This window comes from Coregonus clupeaformis, chromosome 21 (assembly GCF_020615455.1).
Source record: "Coregonus clupeaformis isolate EN_2021a chromosome 21, ASM2061545v1, whole genome shotgun sequence".
NCBI lineage: Eukaryota > Metazoa > Chordata > Actinopteri > Salmoniformes > Salmonidae > Coregonus > Coregonus clupeaformis.
The window spans coordinates 15493798-15517074 of NC_059212.1; the positions used below are offsets into that span (position 1 = coordinate 15493798).

The 23277-nt window shown below is 40.5% G+C and overlaps 1 protein-coding gene across 1 annotated transcript in view; it reads right to left on the reverse strand.

Moving 5' to 3' along the window:
• Positions 1-22870, reverse strand: part of LOC121535224 (sodium- and chloride-dependent glycine transporter 1-like) — a 92306-nt gene extending 69436 nt beyond the window's left edge. The window contains exon 1 of the mRNA XM_041842067.2: positions 22729-22870. The gene's annotated coding sequence lies outside the window, so the exon portion shown is untranslated. The remainder of the gene's footprint in view (positions 1-22728) is intronic.
• Positions 22871-23277: the final 407 nt, after the last annotated feature.

Consider the following 23277-nt stretch of genomic DNA (forward strand, 5'->3'; position numbering starts at 1 on the left):
GCTTTCTTGGGTACAGGGACAATGGTGGCCATCTTGAAGCATGTGGGGACAGCAGACTGGGATAGGGAGAGATTGATTATGTCCGTAAACACACCAGCCAGCTGGTCTGCGCACGCTCTGAGGACGCGGCTAGGGATGCCATCTGGGCCAGCAGCCTTGCGAGGGTTAACACGCTTAAATGTCTTACTCACGTCGGCCATGGAGAAGTAGAAACCACAGTCCTTGGTAGCGGGCCACGTCAGTGGCACTGTATTATCCTCAAAGCGGGCGAAGAAGGTGTTTAGCTTGTCCGGAAGCAAGACGTCGGTGTCCGCAATGTGGCTGCTTTTCCTTTTGTAGTCCGTGATTGTCTGTAGATCCTGCCACATACGTCTCGTGTCTGAGACGTTGAATTGCGACTCCACTTTGTCCCTATGGGCATTACAAAGCTACTATGCCCATTTATCCTTAAGGGAAAAAACTACAATGACGCATCACACTGTTAACATATTTAAGCTGATCTATATCTATTGAACCTGTTTTTCAGGTACTGTATTACAAATGTTATTGATGTTTTTGCATATGTACAATGTTATATAAGATAACCAGAACCTAATCCAAACAACATAGCCTACTTCTGAAGTCAGGACCCTTAGGCAAAACAACATAATATTACATAATATTATTATCCTACTACAGCATAGTTAGTTGTAACTTGTAGCCTCACCAGTATCACATCTCCCTGGTCATACTTGTCCATTTTACACCCGCAGGCTGAAATAGCCAGGTCTTAACCTCTTCAGCATCAATGCTTTGGGAGTCTGTTGACCTGACATACCACAGTGAGGTAGGATGCCAAGACTACTTAGTTAGTCTTGTCCTCAGTTTAACTCAGCAAATGTGAGTCTGACCAACTGACCACTATATTACACTGCCTAGTAGACTATATTCATCATAGTCCTATAATATATTTATGCTACAAAGTACTCCTTGTGTAAGCTACTTTAAAAAACTAATTTTATCAACAATCTGTCTTAGTGATTTTGGGGGACATACATCAAATACAAATCATAAACATGACCGCAGCAATTCAGCCAAGGCACTTTCTACCACAGACACACATTAGGCCTACTTCTCAATCAACACTACATCAAGAGCATGCTGTAAAAAGGTTTGCCATATATAGCTCCCATTCAAATGTAACGCACAGATTAATCAAACATGCCCAGGGCAAAATATTGAACCCAATGCAACAAAGAAACATTGAAACATTGGTTAAAAGACAAGTCTTACCATGACAGAAGTAGCAATGCCCCTCAAAGATCGAACAAGCTTTGGGTTTTTACCAGACAGTGTAGGCTTTAAAAGGAACTACTAGATAAGATAGGATGTCAGGCTCAGCAGTGAGGAACCAACTGGTCTGCAGAGTGAACCGTCCTGTAACTATCCCACGCTCTCCACTCAGTCAGTTCTGTTAATTTCCCTCAGGTCTGCTCTAGTAGTACATATGAATGTTGCGCCACAACCATTGGAAACCCCTGGGAGGAGTGAAAAAGGATTATTGGTGGAAAAGTACAGGTCACTTCTCCAGTCCTGTGTTCTCAATCTCAACACCCATTGCCGAGAATGAGTAGCCTATGTCCAAATCATCTATTCATTTCTTTGACTAGCCTATATATATATATATAACTGCATCGATGTAGAAAGTTACTTCCTAGTTAATCCTTTTTACATTGTCAGCAGGAACCTAAGCCTAGGTATTCTTAGAATATTGGGAAACAATTTATAACATTATCATAACTGTGCAATTATTCTGGTAAGTGCAGTGACAAGTTTTGTTATTTGTCATTGTTACACTGTACACCAAATTCAGTCACTGAAGTATGTTCTACAAATCTAAAAACGAGCCTAATTTAAACTGTTCTAAGTATAATAATAAGTAATAAAGATACATATATTACATTGTACTTACAAGAATAATTAGGCTACACAACAATAAGTGTGTACTGCATCTACAGGCCTACATGCCCATATGTGACCACCTCAATTCGTTTTTTTGTAGCAAAATTTGAAAGTGTTTTTTACATTGTCTAAAAGTAGAGACTCAGAGATACAAAATGGTATATCATACACTGCAATTGAGGAACAATGGTGAAGTAATTCTGCTTTGAAATTTGATAAACTTGTAACCCCACTTTTGAGAAAATGGCTCTTGAATGTTTTGGCACACCTACTGGAGAGCTCTTCTCTTCAGCCTTAGCCCCACCCATCTCTAAGGATTCACGTGAGGCGATGTGCTAAACAGTGTGAGTAAGGTAGTGTAGTAAACAACTGAAGATTTCAAAACTAAAAGTTGTGAAAGTATATAGTAACCTACAATTCTTTACATTACCGTCTCCGGTAAACACACACTATATTAAATAAAATAAAAAAGTGTATTTGTCACATGCACAGGATACAGAAGGTGTAAACGGTACAGTGAAATGGTTAGTAGCATATTTGCATAGTAGCAATATCAAAAATAGAAAGTGTCCAGATAAAAATATTTTATAAATATTTGTTCCCGCTTTAAATGAAGTTCAGCTTAAAGGCTTCATAAAGCCTTCATAATGACTACATAAATGTGTTACAAAGCATCTAACTGTATTTCATGCTTTATAAAGGGTTCATAAAAGTGGCATAACTGTGTGACAATCACCAATGTCAAATGTGACATAATCCACCATGTCGAATATGATATAAATATGTGCTTTATAAAGGGTGACATGTTGTGCTGAAGGACAACTCTAAAGTGATGTCATGTTAGTCACATTACACCTAATCTCGTTCCCAGACACTTCCGCCCAAATACGTGGAAGGTCTGTAGGATCAACCCATCAAACTTGGCCTTCATTAGTTAGGGTTAAGTTTAAAATCACATTTTAAGAAGGTAAATTGTGGAAATAGGCAAGGTTTAGACATAATTATGATTTTGTACTGTGTTAAGTAGTGACGATGACAAATACTTTACTCAGTATGATCACTCCTATATAATTCTATGGTCACTCCCACTTTGAATGGTTGATATCCCAGGCTTATACAGTATGTGCAATAGCCTGGAGATGACGTTACACCAAGAAACACGTACCTTGATGAAAGAAATTGAAAGGGTCTTTCTTCTGGAACCAAGTTACATGTTCTTCAGTACACAAACACAACAACAACGAGCCATACCGAGCGGCGCTGGGCCCAGTCAGGTATTTGACACATTGACCCACTCCCCCGCTGATAAATCAGCCACAAAATGTTGGCACCATTGTAACAGGTTGTAATCAAGCCCTGGTCTCCAGCATGGGAACAGAAGAGGAATACCTGGTGGGGTAGTCTAAAGTTGGACTACCCCAAATCATCTTGTTTCTGACACACACACACACAAACGCAGGCTTTGCAGGTCCATCAACCCATTTAAATACCTCTCACACCCTAGAGTAACCTGTGGATCATGAAAGAACCTTCATAAATCAGCAGAATGTTAATACTTACAGTACCAGTCAAAGGTTTGGACACACCTACTCATTCCAGGGTTTTTATTTTTTATTTTTTTTACTATTTTCTACATTGTAGAATAATAGTGAAGACATCAAAACTATGAAATAACACATATGGAATCATGTAGTAACCCAAAAAAAAAAAAAAAAAAGTGTTAAACAAATCAAAATATATTTTATAGTTGAGATTCTTCAAATAGCCACCCTTTGCCTTGATGACAGCTTTGCACACTCTTGGCATTCTATCAACCAGCTTCACCTGGAATGCTTTTCCAACAGTCTTGAAGGAGTTCCCACATATGCTGAGCACTTGTTGGCTGCTTTTCCTTCACTCTGCGGTCTGACTCATCCCAAACCATCTCAATTGGATTTAGGTCAGGGGATTGTGGAGGCCAGGTCATCTGATGCAGCACTCCATCACTCTCCTTCGTGGTAAAATAGCACTTACACAGCCTGGAGGTGTGTTGGGTCATTGTCCTGTTGAAAAGCAAATGATAGTCCCACTAAGCCCAAACCAGATGGGATGGCGTATCACTACAGAATGCTGTGGTAGCCATGCTGGTTAAGTGTGCCTTGAATTCTAAATAAATCACAGACAGTGTCACCAGCAAAGCACCCCCACACCATAACACCTCCACCTCCATGCTTTACGGTGGGAAATAGACATGCGGAGATAATGTGTTCACCCACACCGCGTCTCACTAAGACACGGCGGTTGGAACCAAAAATCTCAAATTTAGACTCCAGACCAAAGGACACATTTCCACCAGTCTAATGTTCGTTGCTCATGTTTCTTGGCCCAAGCAAGTCTCTTCTTCTTATTGGTGTCCTTCAGTAGTGGTTCTTTGCAGCAATTCGACCACGAAGGCCTGATTCACACAGTCTCCTCTGAACAGTTGATGTTGAGATGTGTCTGTTACTTGAACTCTGTGAAGCATTTTATTTGGCCTGCAATTTCTGAGGCTGGTAACTCTAATGAACTTATCCTCTGCAGCAGAGGTAACTCTGTGTCTTCCATTCCTGTGGCGGTCCTCATGACAGCCAGTTTCATCATAGCGCTTGAGGGCTATCTTCTGTATACCCCCTTGTCACAACACAACTATTGGCTCAAACGCATTAAGAAGGAAATAAATTCCACAAATGAACTTTAAGGCGGCACACCTGTTAATTGAAGCTGGTTGAGAGAATGCCAAGAGAGTGCAAAACTGTCATCAAGGCAAAGGGTGGCTATTTGAAGAATCTCAAATACAAAATATATTTTGATTTGTTAAATACTTTTCTGGTTACTACATGATTCCATACGTGTTACTTCATAGTTTTGATGTCTTCACTATTATTCTACAATGTAAAAAATAGTAAAAATAAAGAAAAACCCTTGAATGAGTAGGTGTGTCCAAACTTTTGACTGGTAGTGTAGTTTGAAGTGAGAAACCTTCGGTCATTCATAACACATCCATAAAGACTATATTGCATGACGCCGTCCTTAATTTAAAGTCAGACCTCTTCGGTCATTCATAACACATACTGTACATAAATGCCTTGTATCATATGATGCTGTACTTACTATAAAGTCAGACACCTTCGGTCATTCATAACACATACATAAAGGCTTAATGATGTAAACACAAATGTATTAACACATCCGGAATTATCACTAACAGCTAAAACAAATAAACATAAGACATGTTCAAACTATACATTTCCTTTTATTTTTACATTTTTAAAACAATGCAAATACATGAAGTTTTAAAAAGTCCAGCAATGCATTTACATTGAATATTACACAGGGCTGTGAATAGTGTATTAAATAGTAATGGATTAAATAGCTTTTTTTTTGCTCATCAATACCCCATAATGACATTGTGTGTAGATTGTGTGTAGATTGATGAGCAAAAAAATATATTTAATCCATTTAAGAATAAGGCTGTAATGTAACAGAATGTGGAAAAACTGAAGGGGTCTGAATACTTTCCGAATACTGTATATATTTTTAGGAACTCAGTTGGGGTCTCAACTTACTGTTTAGAGTTTGAATAGTAGAATACATGAGGTGCAAATTCGAAATTTAGTGGTGCATCAGAAGTTTTTCTCTTGTTATGTCAGTCACTAAATTAGCCATGTAAGTTACTGTAGCTGGCTAGACTATCTAAACTTGTAGTAATCATGAACGAATACCGACCGGGCACACAGGGCACGTGCCCAGAGGCCCTGACCTCCAGGGGGCCCCATTGATTTTGTTAGTCACTCTCACTCAGATATCATATTAACATGGCATAAGTCATAGCACATACTGTACATAAATGCCTTGTATCATATGATGCTGTACTTACTATAAAGTCAGACACCTTTTTTTGTAGAATTGCAGGAAATTAGCTGTAAAACAGCAAAAAAAAAAGTCCCTGTCCCATGGCAAAATGTGTAGAATTGCATGAAATAAACTTTTTTTTAAACGTGTTTTGCCCGCAAGGTGAAGGGGTCCCCCAATCAAATCTCACTTAGGGCCTACCAAAAAGGGGCATGTTTTAAAAACATGAGCTTGGATCCCAGGAAAACACTGAATTTCTGAAAAGGTTTAAGAACCTCTGACATAGACCATGGCCTTTCTACCATATCTATGAGATCATCAGGTCCTAGATAAATTACACTTGCTGGGAACACATCTTCCTCAATGGTCTCTTTTCTGAGTAGACCTTGGCTTAGGCTAACTTATCGATATTGAGATGGCTCATGTTCGGAAGAAAGATGACAATTTCAGGAGGAATTGTGGGTGTAATGACCAAAGGTCAACATCTAGCCTGATAACTACATATTTGCAAATAGGCCTGTGGTTCCTTGTTAAGTCAACTTGTATCACTCTAATTAAAAGGTGTAGTGAGGCAGCGAAGCTGAAATATCCATAACGATAGTTAATTTTGAGTTAAAAAGCACCAAGAGGGTCTAGCTGTTCGGCTCTAGCCATTTAAAAACAATAATATATTCTAACAATGGGATCAATATTGGCTTTGGCTAGGATTAGCCTATAGAAGAAATGAGTGAAGTATGCATGCCGATGTCTGCCATCACATCAAACAGATGAATTCATACCATGGCCTGCTCAAGTGGGCAGGTCCTAAAACTCACTTGACCCTTGTGTTATAGCCTCTTTGTAGCCAATTTTAGGCTAAGTGGTGTAGTTGAACTCAGCCAAACCCATTACTCTTATCCTAAGCAATGGCAGGAAAAGCAGTAATGACAATCTGCTATGGTATGATTGGCCTCCTCCTTTGTCTCTGTAGCTACATGATACTACACCTCCTCCCCTGCCCTCCGCCCACCACCCCATAGATAGCACTGGGGCTCAAACTACAGATCCTCACTGCTGTTTGTTGGGCTAGGCCTAAATATGGCACTAACTTCTGAGGGAGTTCTCTAAAACCAAATCCAACCAGCTAAGTGTGAAATTGGGAAAGACATTCTAGATACACTTTCTTAAAAGTTATGTTCGTAGTATTTACTGGCATTACTATCAGCTGTGTTGATTTGCTTCTCCTTTATATCCCCTCTGTTATGTCTGAGTGGGTAAGATGACACACTACTACACCAGAGACAGATATAGGCCTAGACCTAGTGTCAGTCTCGTGGCATAGTGGAGGTGTACAAAGTATTGAATTTCACTATTCTGGGGTTTCTGGTTTCTGCTAAGGATGAGTGACATCACAACTGGTGTCTGAATACTCACTGGATTTGAGGAACATCAAATGAACATCTATAAAACATTGTGGTCTGGCTGTAATACAGCAAAGCAGCTTATCAATGGATTTTTCACTTTGCACTGGGTGAAAACACTAAGTCAAACTCAACTCCAGGCTACCTGACCATAACAGAGAAAGTTCAAAATACAACACTTTGCACTGGATGAGAAGGAAACCCTTTATAAATGTATTTCTGTGGTAAAAAAAAAAAGGTACGAGAAACATTTTATATTTAATTTAATGTTACTCAACAAATAAAATGGGTTACATAAACAAGATGGAAATGTCTGTTTCAGGCCCTGTGGGTTGGGGCGGTTTAATTAGCTGAATGAGTTAACAGTGATGACATATGTGACCCGTTTCAAGATGAAGCTAGGCTTATGTCACATGTCACTAGTTCACGGGATAGGCATTTGAACGGTTTTTCTTTTCTTCTATCAAAATAAATTTTTTTGCAGAACTTCCTTCTGGAACATGTGAACTTCCATGTGCCTTAATAACAAACTTTTATGCCATCTGTAAATAGAAATAAATAAATAAAAATTACGAGCCTAGTTGGTTTAGCCACGGAAAAAGACAGGAACCTTCCCGCTAGCCATGATTGGCTGAGATAATGGATGGGCTGGACATGCCAAGAGATTAGTTCGGATCGGTCTGCCATGTAGCACGCTTCTGTCTATAACATGAGCTGCTTAGTATGTGTAGATAATCCTTGCTACCGTGTCTATTTTGAAAGATATAACGTTAGCCATGGAGAACTGCAAAAGTGTTGCTACTGCTCTCAACAACATTGCTGCGCTGAATTTAGCAGGAGCTATCTACAAAGATCAGTGGGGAAAAGTTGTGATGACTACTTTCTGCACACGGTCAGTGTGAACCGGAGTGACTTGACACAACGGACCAAACAAGCTGTAGCTAGCTGTACAAACAAAACGGAAAAGACACGCTACCGTGAAGCATTCATCCATGTATACGGGTAAGAGTCTAGATTAATGTTTTCATATAATACGTTTCTAATTTTGTTTTCGTTGCAAGTTAAAGTGTACTGTTAGCTAGCTAGCGAATGTTAGCTTGCTGGCTTCCTAGCTGACGTTAAGTGTATGATCTGTGTAGTAATATTACTTGTATCTTAACATCCATTTGCATTGCTAGTTATAGTCTAATGTTAGCTAGCTAGCTAACATTAAACCTAGTTGGTTAGCTTTAGGTACCTGCAGATTCATACTACACATTTCATGCATGGTGGCTAGCTATGACAATCTGTTTGTACTGTATCTATGGGTTGGTATTATCGTTCATTGTTTAGCTAGGTACATGTCTAAACAAAAGACTCCACTTCGCAAGATGCTTACATGACCCATAGCCAGGTGTGTCTGAGGGTGATTATGGCCATCTATTGTATTTCATGAACATATGTACAGTGAGGGAAAAAAGTATTTGATCCCCTGCTGATTTTGTACGTTTGCCCACTGACAAAGAAATTATCAGTCTATAATTTTAATGGTAGGTTTATTTGAACAGTGAGAGACAGAATAACAACAAAAAAATCAATGAAAAAGCACGTCAAAAATGTTATAAATTGATTTGCATTTTAAATTAGAGAAATAAGTATTTGACCCCTCTGCAAAACATGACTTAGTACTTGGTGGCAAAACCCTTGTTGGCAATCACAGAGGTCAGACGTTTCTTGTAGTTGGCCACCAGGTTTTCACACATCTCAGGAGGGATTTTGTCCCATTCCTCTTTGCAGATCTTCTCCAGGTCATTAAGGTATCGAGGCTGACGTTTAGCAACTCGAACCTTCAGCTCCCTCCACAGATTTTCTATGGGATGAAGGTCTGGAGACTGGCTAGGCCACTCCAGGACCTTAATGTGCTTCTTCTTGAGCTACTCCTTTGTTGCCTTGGCCGTGTGTTTTGTGTCATTGTCATGCTGGAATACCCATCCACAACCCATTTTCAATGCCCTGGCTGAGGGAAGGAGGTTCTCACCCAAGATTTGACGGTACATGGCCCCGTCCATCGTCCCTTTGATGCGGTGAAGTTGTCCTGTCCCCTTAGCAGAAAAACACCCCCAAAGCATAATGTTTCCACCTCTAGGTTTGACGGTGGGGATGGTGTTCTTGGGGTCATAGGCAGCATTCCTCCTCCTCCAAACACGGCGAGTTGAGTTGATGCCAAAGAGCTCCATTTTGGTCTCATCTGACCACAACACTTTTACCCAGTTCTCCTCTGAATCATTCAGATGTTCATTGGCAAACTTCAGACGGGTCTGTACAGTGGGGAAAAAAAGTATTTAGTCAGCCACCAATTGTGCATGTTCTCCCACTTAAAAAGATGAGAGAGGCCTGTAATTTTCATCATAGGTACAGGTCAACTATGACAGACAAAATGAGAGAAAAAATTCCAGAAAATCACATTGTAGGATTTTTAATGAATTTATTTGCAAATTATGGTGGAAAATAAGTATTTGGTCAATAACAAAAGTTTCTCAATACTTTGTTATATACCCTTTGTTGGCAATGACACAGGTCAAACGTTTTCTGTAAGTCTTCACAAGGTTTTCACACACTGTTGCTGGTATTTTGGCCCATTCCTCCATGCAGATCTCCTCTAGAGCAGTGATGTTTTGGGGCTGTCGCTGGGCAACACAGACTTTCAACTCCCTCCAAAGATGTTCTATGGGGTTGAGATCTGGAGACTGGCTAGGCTACTCCAGGACCTTGAAATGCTTCTTACGAAGCCACTCCTTCGATGCCTGGGCAGTGTGTTTGGGATCATTGTCATGCTGAAAGACCCAGCCACGTTTCATCTTCAATGCCCTTGCTGATGGAAGGAGGTTTTCACTCAAAATCTCACGATACATGGCCCCATTCATTCTTTCCTTTACACGGATCAGTCATCCTGGTCCCTTTGCAGAAAAACAGCCCCAAAGCATGATGTTTCCACCCCCATGCTTCACAGTAGGTATGGTGTTCTTTGGATGCAACTCAGCATTCTTTGTCCTCCAAACACGACGAGTTGAGTTTTTACCAAAAAGTTCTATTTTGGTTTCATCTGACATTCTCCCAATCCTCTTCTGGATCATCCAAATGCACTCTAGCAAACTTCAGACGGGCCTGGACATGTACTGGCTTAAGCAGGGGGACACGTCTTGCACTGCAGGATTTGAGTCCCTGGCGGCGTAGTGTGTTACTGATGGTAGGCTTTGTTACTTTGGTCCCAGCTCTCTGCAGGTCATTCACTAGGTCCCCCCCGTGTGGTTCTGGGATTTTTGCTCACCGTTCTTGTGATCATTTTGACCCCACGGGGTGAGATCTTGCGTGGAGCCCCAGATCGAGGGAGATTATCAGTGGTCTTGTATGTCTTCCATTTCCTAATAATTGCTCCCACAGTTGATTTCTTCAAACCAAGCTGCTTACCTATTGCAGATTCAGTCTTCCCAGCCTGGTGCAGGTCTACAATTTTGTTTCTGGTGTCCTTTGACAGCTCTTTGGTCTTGGCCATAGTAGAGTTTGGAGTGTGACTGTTTGAGGATGTGGACAGGTGTCTTTTATACTGATAACAAGTTCAAACAGGTGCCATTAATACAGGTAACGAGTGGAGGACAGAGGAGCCTCGTAAAGAAGAAGTTACAGGTCTGTGAGAGCCAGAAATCTTGCTTGTTTGTAGGTGACCAAATACTTATTTTCCACCATAATTTGCAAATAAATTCATTCAAATTCCTACAATGTGATTTTCAGGATTTCTTTTCCTCAATTTGTCTGTCATAGTTGACGTGTACCTATAATGAAAATTACAGGCCTCTCTCATCTTTTTAAGTGGGAGAACTTGCACAATTGGTGGCTGACTAAATACTTTTTACCCCCACTGTATATGTGCTTTCTTGAGCAGGGGGACCTTGCGGGCGCTGCAGGATTTCAGTCCTTCACGGCGTAGTGTGTTACCAATTGTTTTCTTGGTGACTATGGTCCCAGCTGCCTTGAGATCATTGACAAGATCCTCCCGTGTAGTTCTGGGCTGATTCCTCACCGTTCTAATGATCATTGCAACTCCACGAGGTGAGATCTTGCATGGAGCCCCAGGCTGAGGGAGATTGACAGTTATTTTGTTTCTTCCATTTGCGAATAATCGCACCAACTGTTGTCACCTTCTCACCAAGCTGTTTGGTGATGGTCTTGTAGCCCATTCCAGCCTTGTGTAGGTCTACAATCTTGTCCCTGACATCCTTGGAGAGCTCTTTGGTCTTGGCCATGGTGGAGAGTTTGGAATCTGATTGATTGATTGCTTCTGTGGACAGGTGTCTTTTATACAGGTAACAAACTGAGATTATGAGCACTCCCTTTAAGAGTGTGCTCCTAATCTCAGCTCGTTACCTGTATAAAAAGACACCTGGGAGACAGAAATCTTTCTGTTTGAGAGGGGGTCAAATACTTATTTCCCTCATTAAAATGCAAATCAATTTATAAAATTTTTGACATGCGTTTTTTTCTGGATTTTTTTGTTGTTATTCTGTCTCTCACTGTTCAAATAAACCTACCATTAAAATGAGACACTGATCATTTCTTTGTCAGTGGGCAAATGTACAAAATCAGCAGGGGATCAAATACTTTTTTCCCCTCACTGCCCAAGCCTAATTCAGTGCAGCCCTCCGGTTCTCGTTGAAGACTGAATGTGGCTCCCGGGCAAAATAAGTTGGACACCGTCTTAGAGGTTATCCACCCACCCACTGTTAGCCTACAGTATATCATCTAGCCCAGTCCAGCAAAAAGGTAAAAAAAATTCCCACTGTCCATTTAAGTTCAGCTACCACACAGTCATGTAAATTATAGATTTTATCTAACCTTAGATCTTAGGTTATTAGCAGGTACTTTGTGAGTCACCTGCATTTTGGTACATACAGTGCATTTGGAAAGTATTCACACCCCTTGACTTTTTCCACATTGTCACGTTACAGCTTTATTCTAAAATGGATTAAATAAAAAACTAAAAAACTTAATCTACACAAAAAAAAACAATGACAAGGCAAAAACAGGTTTAGAATGTTTTGCAAATATATAAAACATTAAAAAAACAAAATATCTAATTTACATAAGTATTCAGATCCTTTACTCAATACTTTGTTAAAGCACTTTGACAGCCTCAAGTCGTCTTGGGTATAACGCTACAAGCTTGGCACACCTGTATTTGGGGAGTTTCTCCTATTCTTCTCTGCAGATCCTCTGAAGCTCTGTCGGGTTGGATGGGGAACGTCGCTGCACAGCTATTTTCAGGTCTCTCCAGAGATGTTAGATCGGGTTCAAGTCCGGGCTCTGGCTGGGCCCCTCAAGGACAGTCAGAGACTTGTCCCAAAGTCACTCCTGAGTTGTCTTGGCTGTGTGCATAGGGTCATTGTCCTGTTGGAAGGTGAAGCTTCGCCCCAGTCTGAGGTCCTGAGCACTCTGGAGCAGGTTTTCATCAAGGATCTCTCTGTACTTTGCTCCGTTCATCTTTGTCTAGATCCTGACTAGTCTCCCAGTCCCTGCCACTGAAAAACAACCCCACAGCATGATGCTGCCACCACCATGCTTCACCGTGGAGATGGTGACAAGTTTCCGCCAGACGTGACGCTTGGCATTCAGGCCAAAGAGTTCAATCTTTGATTCATCAGACCAGAGAATCTTGTTTTTCACGATCTGAGAGTCTTTAGGTGCCCTTTGGCAAACTCCAAGTGGGCTGTCGTGCCATTTACTGAGGAGTGGCTTTCGTCTGGCCACTCTACCATAAAGGCCTGATTGGTGGAGTGCTGCAGAGATGGTTGTCCTTCTGGAAGGTTCTCCCATCTCCACAGAGGAACTCTAGATCTGTCAGAGTGACCATCGGGTGCTTGGTCACCTACCTGACCAAGGCCCTTCTCCCCCGATTGCTCCGTTTGGTGGGGTGCCCAGCTCTAGGAAGAGTCTTGGTGGTTCCAAATTTCTTCCATTTAAGAATGATGGAGGCCACTGTGTTCTTGGGGACCTTCAATGCTGCATAAATGTTGTGGTACCCTTCCCCAGATCTGCTCTGACATGCACTGCCAACTGTGGGACCTTATATAGACAGGTGTGTGCCTTTCCAAATCCTGTCCAAGGTGGACTCCAATTAAGTGGTAGAAACATTTCAAGGATGATCAATGGAAACAGGATGCACCTGAGCTCAATTTCGAGTCTCATAGCAAAGGGTCTGAATACTTATGTAAATAAGTGAATGTTCTTTTTATTTATTAAATGTGCAACAACAAAAAAATCGAAAAACCTGTTTTCGCTTTGTCATTATGGGGTATTGTGTGTAGATTGATGAGGAAAACATGTTATTTTATCAATTTTAGAATAACGCTGAAACGTCACAAAATGTGGAAAAAGGGAAGGGGCTGGCTAGCAAACTAGCTAGCCAGCTAACGTTAGCTATTTAGCCTACTAACGTTAGCCATTAGCCTAGCCAACCAGCACAGCTATGGTCGGCATGCTAGAGCCCAACTACTGAAGACCGGTTAGAACACAACTAACACAACTAAAACATAACCGCAGATCAAAAGAGCAGAGACTTACAGATTGATGGCTGAGGCCCATCCGATGGTAACAGTAAGGAAAAATACAATAGCTATAGTGAGAAAAATACAAAATAGAAAGATTCCAGATGTCAGCTAGCTCCCTAGCACTAAGCCAAGGTAGGAACAGTTGCAAAACTCCCGTAGCCTACATCAGAGAACATGCCGAAAAGTTGACAAAACAAAAAGGAGAACAGACTAGCTACCACCGTTACACAATTAAAGCAAGCAGTTATGATTTTCACTTTCGTTTTGAGCCCATGGCAAGAAGGCACCAGAGCCTGCAGTGCTAACGGGATCCCACTAGATAACACAGCCACAAAGTATGTGAAGAGCATGAGGTGTGGCTAATGTTAGCCAGCTTGAGCTAGCATACGAACTCGGTTGCACAGAGTAGACGTTGAGAAATAGTGCATTGTGGGTAGTTCCAAAGATATCCGTAAATAAGTTAATAAATATGTAAAAAATAAAATACAAAAACTATGTTTGTAGTTATAGGTAACTAGATTGTGACTACAACTACAGTTTAAGTCGGAAGTTAACATACACCTTAGCCAAATACATTTAAATTCAGTTTTTCACAATTCCTGACATTTAATCCTAGTAAAAATTCCCTGTTTTAGGTCAGTTAGGATCACCACTTTATTTTAAGAATGTGAAATGTCAGAATAATAGTAGAGATAATGATTTATTTCAGCTTTTATTTATTTCATCACATTCCCAGTGGGTCAGAAGTTTACATACACTCAATTAGTATTTGGTAGCATTGCCTTTAAACTTGGGTCAAACATTTCGGGTAGCCTTCCACAAGCTTCCCACAATAAGTTGGGTATAACTGAGTCAGGTTTGTAGGCCTCCTTGCTCGCACACGCTTTTTCAGTTCTGCCCACACATATTCTATAGGATTGAGGTCAGGGCATTGTGATGGCCACTCCAATACCTTTACTTTGTTGTCCTTAAGGCATTTTGCCACAACTTTGGAAGTATGCTTGGGGTCATTGTCCATTTGGAAGACCCATTTGCGACCAAGCTTTAACTTCCTGACTGATGTCTTGAGATGTTGCTTCAATATATCCACATAATTTTCCTTCCTCATGATGCCATCTATTTTGTGAAGTGCACCAGTCCCTCCTGCAGCAAAGCACCCCAACAGCATGATGCTGCCACCCCTGTGCTTCACGGTTGGGATGGTGTTCTTCGGTTTGCAAGCCACCCCCTTTTTCCTCCAAACATAACGATGGTCAGTATGGCCAAACAGTTCTATTTTTGTTTCATCAGACCAGAGGACATTTCTCAAAAAAGTACAATCTTGTCCCCATGTGCAGTTGCAAACCGCAGTCTGGCTTTTTTATGGCGGTTTTGGAGCAGTAGCTTTTTCCTTGATGAGCGGCCTTTCAGGTTATGTCGATATACATTTACATTACATTTTAGTCATTTAGCAGACGCTCTTATCCAGAGCGACTTACAGTTAGTGAGTGCATACATTTTTTCATACTGGCCCCCCATGGGAAACGAACCCACAACCCTGGCGTTGCAAGCGCCATGCTCTACCAACTGAGCTACACAGGACTCGTTTTATTGTGGATATAGATACTTTTGTACCTGTTTCCTCCAGCATCTTCACAAGGTCCTTTGCTGTTGTTCTGGGATTGATTTGCACTTTTCGCACCAAAGTACATTCATCTCTAGGAGACAGAACGTGTTTCCTTCCTGAGCGGTATGACGGCTGCGCGGTCCCATGTTGTTTATACTTGCGTACTATTGTTTGTACAGATGAACGTGGTACCTTCTGGCGTTTGGAAATTGCTCCCAAGGATGAACCAGACTTGTGGAGGTCTGCAATTTTTTTTCAGAGGTCTTGGCTGATTTCTTTTGATTTTCCCATGATGTCAAGCAAAGAGGCACTGAGTTTGAAGGTAGGCCTTGAAACACATCCACAGGTACACCTCCAATTGACTTAAATTATGTCAATTACCCTATCAGAAGCTACTAAAGCCATGACATCATTTTCTGGAATTTTCCAAGCTGTTTATAGGCACAGTCAACTTAGTGTATGTAAACTTCTGACCCACTGGAATTGTGATATAGTGAATTATAAGTGAAATAATCTGTCTGTAAACAATTGTTGGAAAAATTACTTGTGTCATGCACAAAGTAGATGTCCTAACTGACTTGCCAAATCTATACTTTGTTAACAAGAAATGTGTGGAGTGGTTGAAAAATGACTTTTAATGACTCCAACCTAAGTGTACGTAAACATCCGACTTCAACTGTAAATTACTAAATCTTTGACCACATTGTGTTGTTACTTTGGTGTGTAAAAACTCATGCTTCGCACCTCAAGTAGATCCAACTTTTAAGATTCCAAACAACAGCGATCCTATTAAATTACTAGAGGGCCTATGTCTAAGTCCTATAGTCAACTGATTTGAGCCAGTGTATGGCTGTGGATTGACTGCATTGTTTGAATGGAGTGTTGGCATATTGACAGTTAATTTGAAAAATTAATGGAATCATTCCTCTAAAACAGGCTGGCTATTCTAATGTTTGACTTTCAGTCTGATGAGGGTATAATTTCATACCAGCATGAATGACAATGCTAAACAAGCAAAACATTTGCAATTTTGAGGCCGCAAAACATGGATGTTGGCCTACATAAAAAAAACATGGTATCTGCTACTACTCACAATACTGCATGCCTGGCATTCTGAGATGCCCTCTCATACCAGTCTGGTTAGTTGTGAGATATGCACCGTTAACACCCTCCCAAAAACAACAATGAAATATTTGGGCGCAAAAGCACACAGTGGACACAGCAGTCTCCCTTCAGTTTAATTATAGAGCTTTGGGAAATTTCCATTAGGGCTTACAGTGCTTTGTCTGTCCGTCTTTCACCCATCCCTCATCTTGGGCGTCTTCCCACAATGCAGTAGTGAGTGTCACGAAGACACTCTCCTCATTCACACACTGTGATAACTGAAACGTAGGCTACTCAATAGACCTAGGCTACACGCTGTATTCCGATTCATTTCATGGTTTTGATTTAGTGCATTGTCGAGTTTTAGTGCGGCCTTATGTAAGAGTAGACTACTTGTGTCGTATCATAACTAAATGGCACAATCCAAATTATCTGACACAAATTAGGCCTACTACAAATGCCTTTGATTTAGGCCTATATCAACAATGTTTATGTAACAGGTCTTCAGCATAGTGTAGGGTAAGGTTTAAAGGCAGTGTAGCACTTACAGTGCCTTCAGAAAGTATTCATAACACTTGATTTATTCCACATTTTGTCGTGTTACAGCACGTGCCAAACTCATTCCACGGAGGGCCGAGTGTCTGCGGGTTTTTGCTCCTCCCTTGTACTTGATTGATGAATTAAGGTCACTAATTTGTAAGGAACTCCCCTCACCTGGTTGTCTAGGTCTTAATTGAAAGGAAAAACCAAAACCCGCAGACACTCGGCCTTCCGTGGAATGAGTTTGACACCCCTGTACACAGCCTGAATTGGATTCAATTTATTTTTACCCCAAAATGACAAAGTGAAAACATGTTTTTAGACATTTTGACATATGTATTGAAAATGAAATACAGAAATATCTCATTTACATAAGTATTCACATACAGCTGTGAGTCTTTCTGGGTACATCTCTAAGAGCTTTGCACAGCTGAATTGTACAATATTTGGACATTATTATTCTTCAAGCTGTCAAGTTGATCATTGCTGGACAATCATTTTCAAGTCTTGCCATACATTTTCAAGCCAATTTAAGTCAAAACTGTAAATAGGCCACTCAGGAACAATGTCGTCTTGGTAAGCAACTTCAGTGTATACAGTCGTATGAAAAGGTTTGGGCACCCCTCTGAGGCTGCATAATAATTTACTCTGTCATCACAGAAAATGATCACAGTGGCATGCCATTCATTTTCTAATAAAAGCTGAATACTGGGGTATTGTCCAGACAAAGATTTTTTGTGTAGCAATATTAAGTTATATGTAATTAAATCAGATGTGAAAAATAGGCTATGCAAAAATTTGGGCACCCTTGTCATTCTGTTGATTTGAATACCTGTAACTACTTAGCACTGATTAATTGGAACACACAATTGGTTTGGTGAGCTCATTAAGCATTGCACTTCATAGACAAGTGCATCCAATCATGAGAAAAGGTATTTAAGGTGGCCAATTGCAAGTTGTTGTTCTCTTTGACTTTCCTCTGAAGAGTGGCAACATGGGGGCCTCAAAACAACTCTCAAATGACCTGAAAACAAAGATTGTTCAACATTATGGTTTAGGGGAAGGCTACAAAAAGCTATCGCAGAGATGTAAGCTGTCAGTGTCCACTGTGAGGAAATGGAAGACCACAGGCACAGTTCTTGTTAAGGCCAGAAGTGGCAGGCCAAGTAAAATATTGGAGAGGCAAAGGCGAAGGATGGTGAGAACGGTCAAAAACAGCCCACAGACCACCTCCAAAGACCTACAACATCATCTTGCTGCAGATGGTGTCACTGTGCATCGTTCAACAATTCAGCGCACTTTGCACAAGGAGAAGCTGTACAGGAGAGTGATGCGGAAGAAGCCTTTTCTGCACACACGCCACAAACAGAGTCGTTTGAGGTATGCTAACGCACATTTGGACAAGCCAGCTTCATTTTGGAATAAGGTGCTGTGGACTGATGAAACAAAGATTCAGTTATTTGGTCATAACAAGGGGCGTTATGCATGGCGGCAAAAGAACACAGCATTCCAAGAAAAACACTTGCTACCCACAGTACAATTTGGTGGGGGTTCCATCATGCTGTGGGGCTGTGTGGCCAGTGCCGGTACTGGGAATATTGTTAAAGTTGAGGGTCGCATGGATTCCACTCAATATCAGCAGATTATTGGGAATAATGTTGAAGAATCAGTCACAAAGTTGAAGTTACGCCGGGGCTAGATATTTCAACAAGACAACGATCCAAAACACTGCTTAAAATCTACCCGGGCATTTATGCAGAGGAACAAGTACAATGTTCTGGAATGGCCATCCCAGTCCCCAGACCTGAATATCATTGAGAATATGTGGGATGATTTGAAGCGGGCTGTCCATGCTCAGCAACCATCAAACCTAACTGAAGTGGAGATGTTTTGTAAGGATGAATGGTCCAAAATACCTTCATCCAGGAATCCAGACACGTCTAGAGGCTGTTATTTTAGCAAAAGGAGGCTCTACTAAATATTGATGTGATTTTTCTGTTGGGGTGCCCAAATGTATGCACCTGTCTATTTTCTGTTAATCCAATAAACCTAATTTCACTACTGAAATATTACTGTGTCCATCAGTTATTTGATAGATCAAAATGAAATTGCTGATCCAAACACCCAATTATTTATAAATGGAAATTGTCAGGGGTGCCCAAACTTTTTCATACGACTGTATTTGGCTTGTCTTTTAGGTTATTGTCCTGCTGAAAGGTGAATTTGTCTCCCAGTGTCTGTTGGAAAGCAAACTGAGCTAGGATTTTGCCTGTGCTTAGCTCTATTCCATTTATTTTAATTTTAAAAAACAACTCCCTAATCCTTGCCGATGACAAGCATACCCGTAACATGATGAACCCCTCCACCATGCTTGAAAATATGAAGAGTGGTCCTCAGTGATGTGTTGTGTTGGATTTGCCCCAAACATAACGCTTTGTATTCAGGACATAAAGTTAATTTCTTTGCCACATGTTTTGGAGTTTTACTTTAGTGCCTTATTGCAAACAGGATGCATGTTCTGGAATATTTGTATTCTGTACAAGCTTCCTTCTTTTCACTCTGTCATTTAGGTTAGTATTGTGGAGTAACTACAATGTTGTTGATCCATCCTCAGTTTTCTCCTATCACAGCCATTAAACTCTTACTGTTTTAAAGTCACCATTGGCCTCATCGTCAAATCCCTAAGGGAAAAAATTTGAAAACAGTCAAGGGGTATGAATACTTTCTGAAGGCACTGTATCTGTACGCTTTTAGTGCCACAATATAGCCCTAGGCTAGGCCTAATTCTGGTTTCACACTGCAAAGTTACGTTCTGGAGCCAGAAACTACAAAACATGTAGCTGAACTTTGGGTAGTGGATGCAGGCTATTTCTGTCTGAGGAATGTCTTCAGAATGCCAGTGCAGGGCCAGCTGGCCAATGGTATCAGTTCACATTCTATGCACCTGGTCAAGACCTGATCCACAACAGTGGTGTTTAGGCCCCGACCTAGGCCCTACATGCTAATACAGTATATATGTAAACCATTTCATGTCAATATTTTTCTGCCAGCCTCCCCTCAGAGGATATAAACTTCTACAATGTGTGGATATTAGGCCTACTAGCTTTCAAACAATGGACAAATAAGCATATCATAAGTAAAGATAAGTAAAAAAGGTCAAATTCTTCCAAATGTGTCTTAACAGTAGGCTATAACAACAATAATAATAAATGCCATTTAGCAGACAATGTAATCCAATGCGACTTCCAGTCATGCATGCATACATTCTGTTACGTATGGGTGATCCTGGGAATTGAACCAACTATCCTGGCCTTGCAAGCGCCATGCTACCAACTGAGCTACAGAGGACCAATATGGTAGAACATTTCCACTTAAGAAGACAATAACTTTGTTGAGCTAGTCCTAACTCATAGCTAAGTGGGAGAAACGAGACATGAGAACTAGGTGGGAACTGATAGGACACCTACTGTACAGTGTTGATGTACAGTAGTCTTATTTTTTTAAGGCGCTTTAAATCCAATGTATTATTATTATTATGCTACGCAAACAAACAAAATAATTAATGAATATCTTCCGAGTTCTAACATGACTGAACTTGAACAACATTAATATTGAAGCCAGGACTTTGATATCGTTAAAAGGTCATTTGTGGCAGTTCGGCAAAGGACTGTTATTAGAAAATACTTTAGAAAATAAACCTAGCTGATAATGAATATGCCTACACAAAACTAACATTTAGATACAGATCTGTGTGATGGGTGCATTCTGTATGTTGTGTGGGAGGTTGCTGAAGGACTTATTGTAAGTGATGAGGAATGTATTAATTTTTTTACAAAAATAAAAAACACGAACCATAGTAGTAGTTAGGCTACACCTGTCAATTTTTAAAGGTGAAGTTTGACAAAGTATTATTGTGGAGTATTTTTGGCATTTGGAAACAAGGTGGCATTTAGAATTAATATTTAAATGAAGGAAACCTTCACAAGCCATAGCAGTAGGCTAGTTAAAGTACCTGTACCTGTTCATTTCCAAATGTAAAGTGTGACAAAGTATTTTTGGAATTTGGAAAATAAACCTCATACTATTCATAAAACTGACAGGAATATTTCCAATCCAGTTCATAGTGTTATAGTGGTTTCGGTCCAACCTGTTGAAATATCATCCATTCTTTCTTTTTTGAAAGTTGACAAAAAACATGTTATTTTTTATTGAGAAAAGTAACTAGTGCTATAAAACACCATCACATTTACAATGGCAACATTGACCTCTGGGGGTAGCATAACTTCACAGCAGCAGCACAGAAGAAATAGGCCTATTGAAAAATCACACTGCCACTAAATGTTAATAATAGTCACTCAGGAACTAATAAACCAAAATAGTTTAGGGACATTTGAAAATGTTCACAAGACATTCTAGCTAGCTATTTTGGTTGTGATAAAAGTTTGTAAAAATTAATGTTCCCTACTCTGGTAGGCGGCAAAGAGCAGACCCCAGGAGTGGGTGTGAGAGAGGCCCTGCTGTGAAGGTGAGGGGGGCTGGGTTGCATTCATGCATGTACAGTAGAGCTACTATTGACATAGCCTATTTCCCAGCTTTTACAGAAGCATTAGAGTGAGTATGGTTATAGACAACAACTCTGACAAAAACCACAAAGGTTTCTGTCACTAATAAACTACACATTAAAGAGGGGAGATTCACAAATGTTCATGGGGGATCCAGGTGTTAAGTTAAAGCTACAGTCTAATATGTTCTGCTGTCCCATGGTAATTTCAATAAATGATACGAATTGACACTCTTTGGTTAAATGATAACCCAGTATCTCAGACTGTATTAGTCCATTGTTAGTTTTTCTGTCAGTTGAGTGTTTATAAACAAACAAGCTCCAAAATATGTCTAATAAAACTTAGACTCAATCCTTTCATCTATACATTAGAATATATCTATGAATTAGAGGGTGATGATGAGCAACGGCTATGCTATTTCACCAGGCTGACCCAGACCCATCCCTCAGTTTACCAAACAGTGTCAGGCTGTTGAAATGACAGAATGTGCCTTTAAATGTTTGTAGACTTCTTGAGCTAACTTTTTGAGAAATGTCCAACGTTGCACAGTGACTTCCTCTATATGATGCCCTGACATCATGGAATGGTTGCTCGCGATTCTCACAGCGTACTTTCACAAACCCCACAGAAGCACAACAACCAGGAAAGTAACATTAGCTGATACACTGCCACGTAATGTTGAAATTGGTCTTGCATTTTGTATCAGTAACTAAGACACCACTGTAACTTCAGTTCATTCAAAAATTGACTTAGCTAGCAAGTGAATATTTGGAGATAAATTCACTTGAGTTTTCGTCGAACAGGGAAACAATGTAATGGGGCTAGCGTTGAAATGTCTGTATCACGTCCTTGTTAAACAAATATGTATCATTCTCTGAGTAAACAACTAGCTAGATAGCTAGCTATCAAGCTAATTTCAAGTATCTTCAGGAAAGCCAATATTGAATGAAGCATGAACATAGTTACAGCATCCAGACATGGAAAGCCTACTAGCCCTTGTCTTTACTGTGGGCTAATAAGGTTGATTGACGCCTCTTCAAACTACTAAATATGGCAAGAAAACTAGCTAGCTATAACAATGTATGAACATCTTATTTGAATGGTTTGTGTCATTGATTGCTTACCGTGTCGTGAACATCTGGTGGCTAAATATCAACATAGAATTTTCGGTGTTTCATCACCTTGTCTTGAGCCTTCCTCTTCTTTCAAACTATGCCCCGCCTTTTACTAATATCATTTCAATAATTGCTTCGCCCATAAATTGAGTCTTGAATTATGAGCTGCAGCGCGTGCATGAATCCATTCGCCACAGTTTGATCCAAGTATCCACTTTTAGCAAACTACCTTGTTATTCACCGACCTGTTACAATGGGAATGTCTTGTTCTGTAATGTAAGGCAAATTAACACAACGTAAGCTTGACAGGCTGAACTGAAACTGTGGACTATAAGTCAAGGCTTTTAGGTCCCGTCCCCACAACAAATGATGAGCTGGGACCGAGAGATTGAGAAACTGTTTCTATCTCCAGGCCATCAGACTGTAAAACACTAGCTGACCTCTGCCTAGTACCCTACCCTGAAGCTTAATCACTGCTGCCCTATGTACAGAGTCATTGAACACTTGTCACTTTAATGATGTTTACGTACTGTTTCACCCACTTTATATGTATATGCT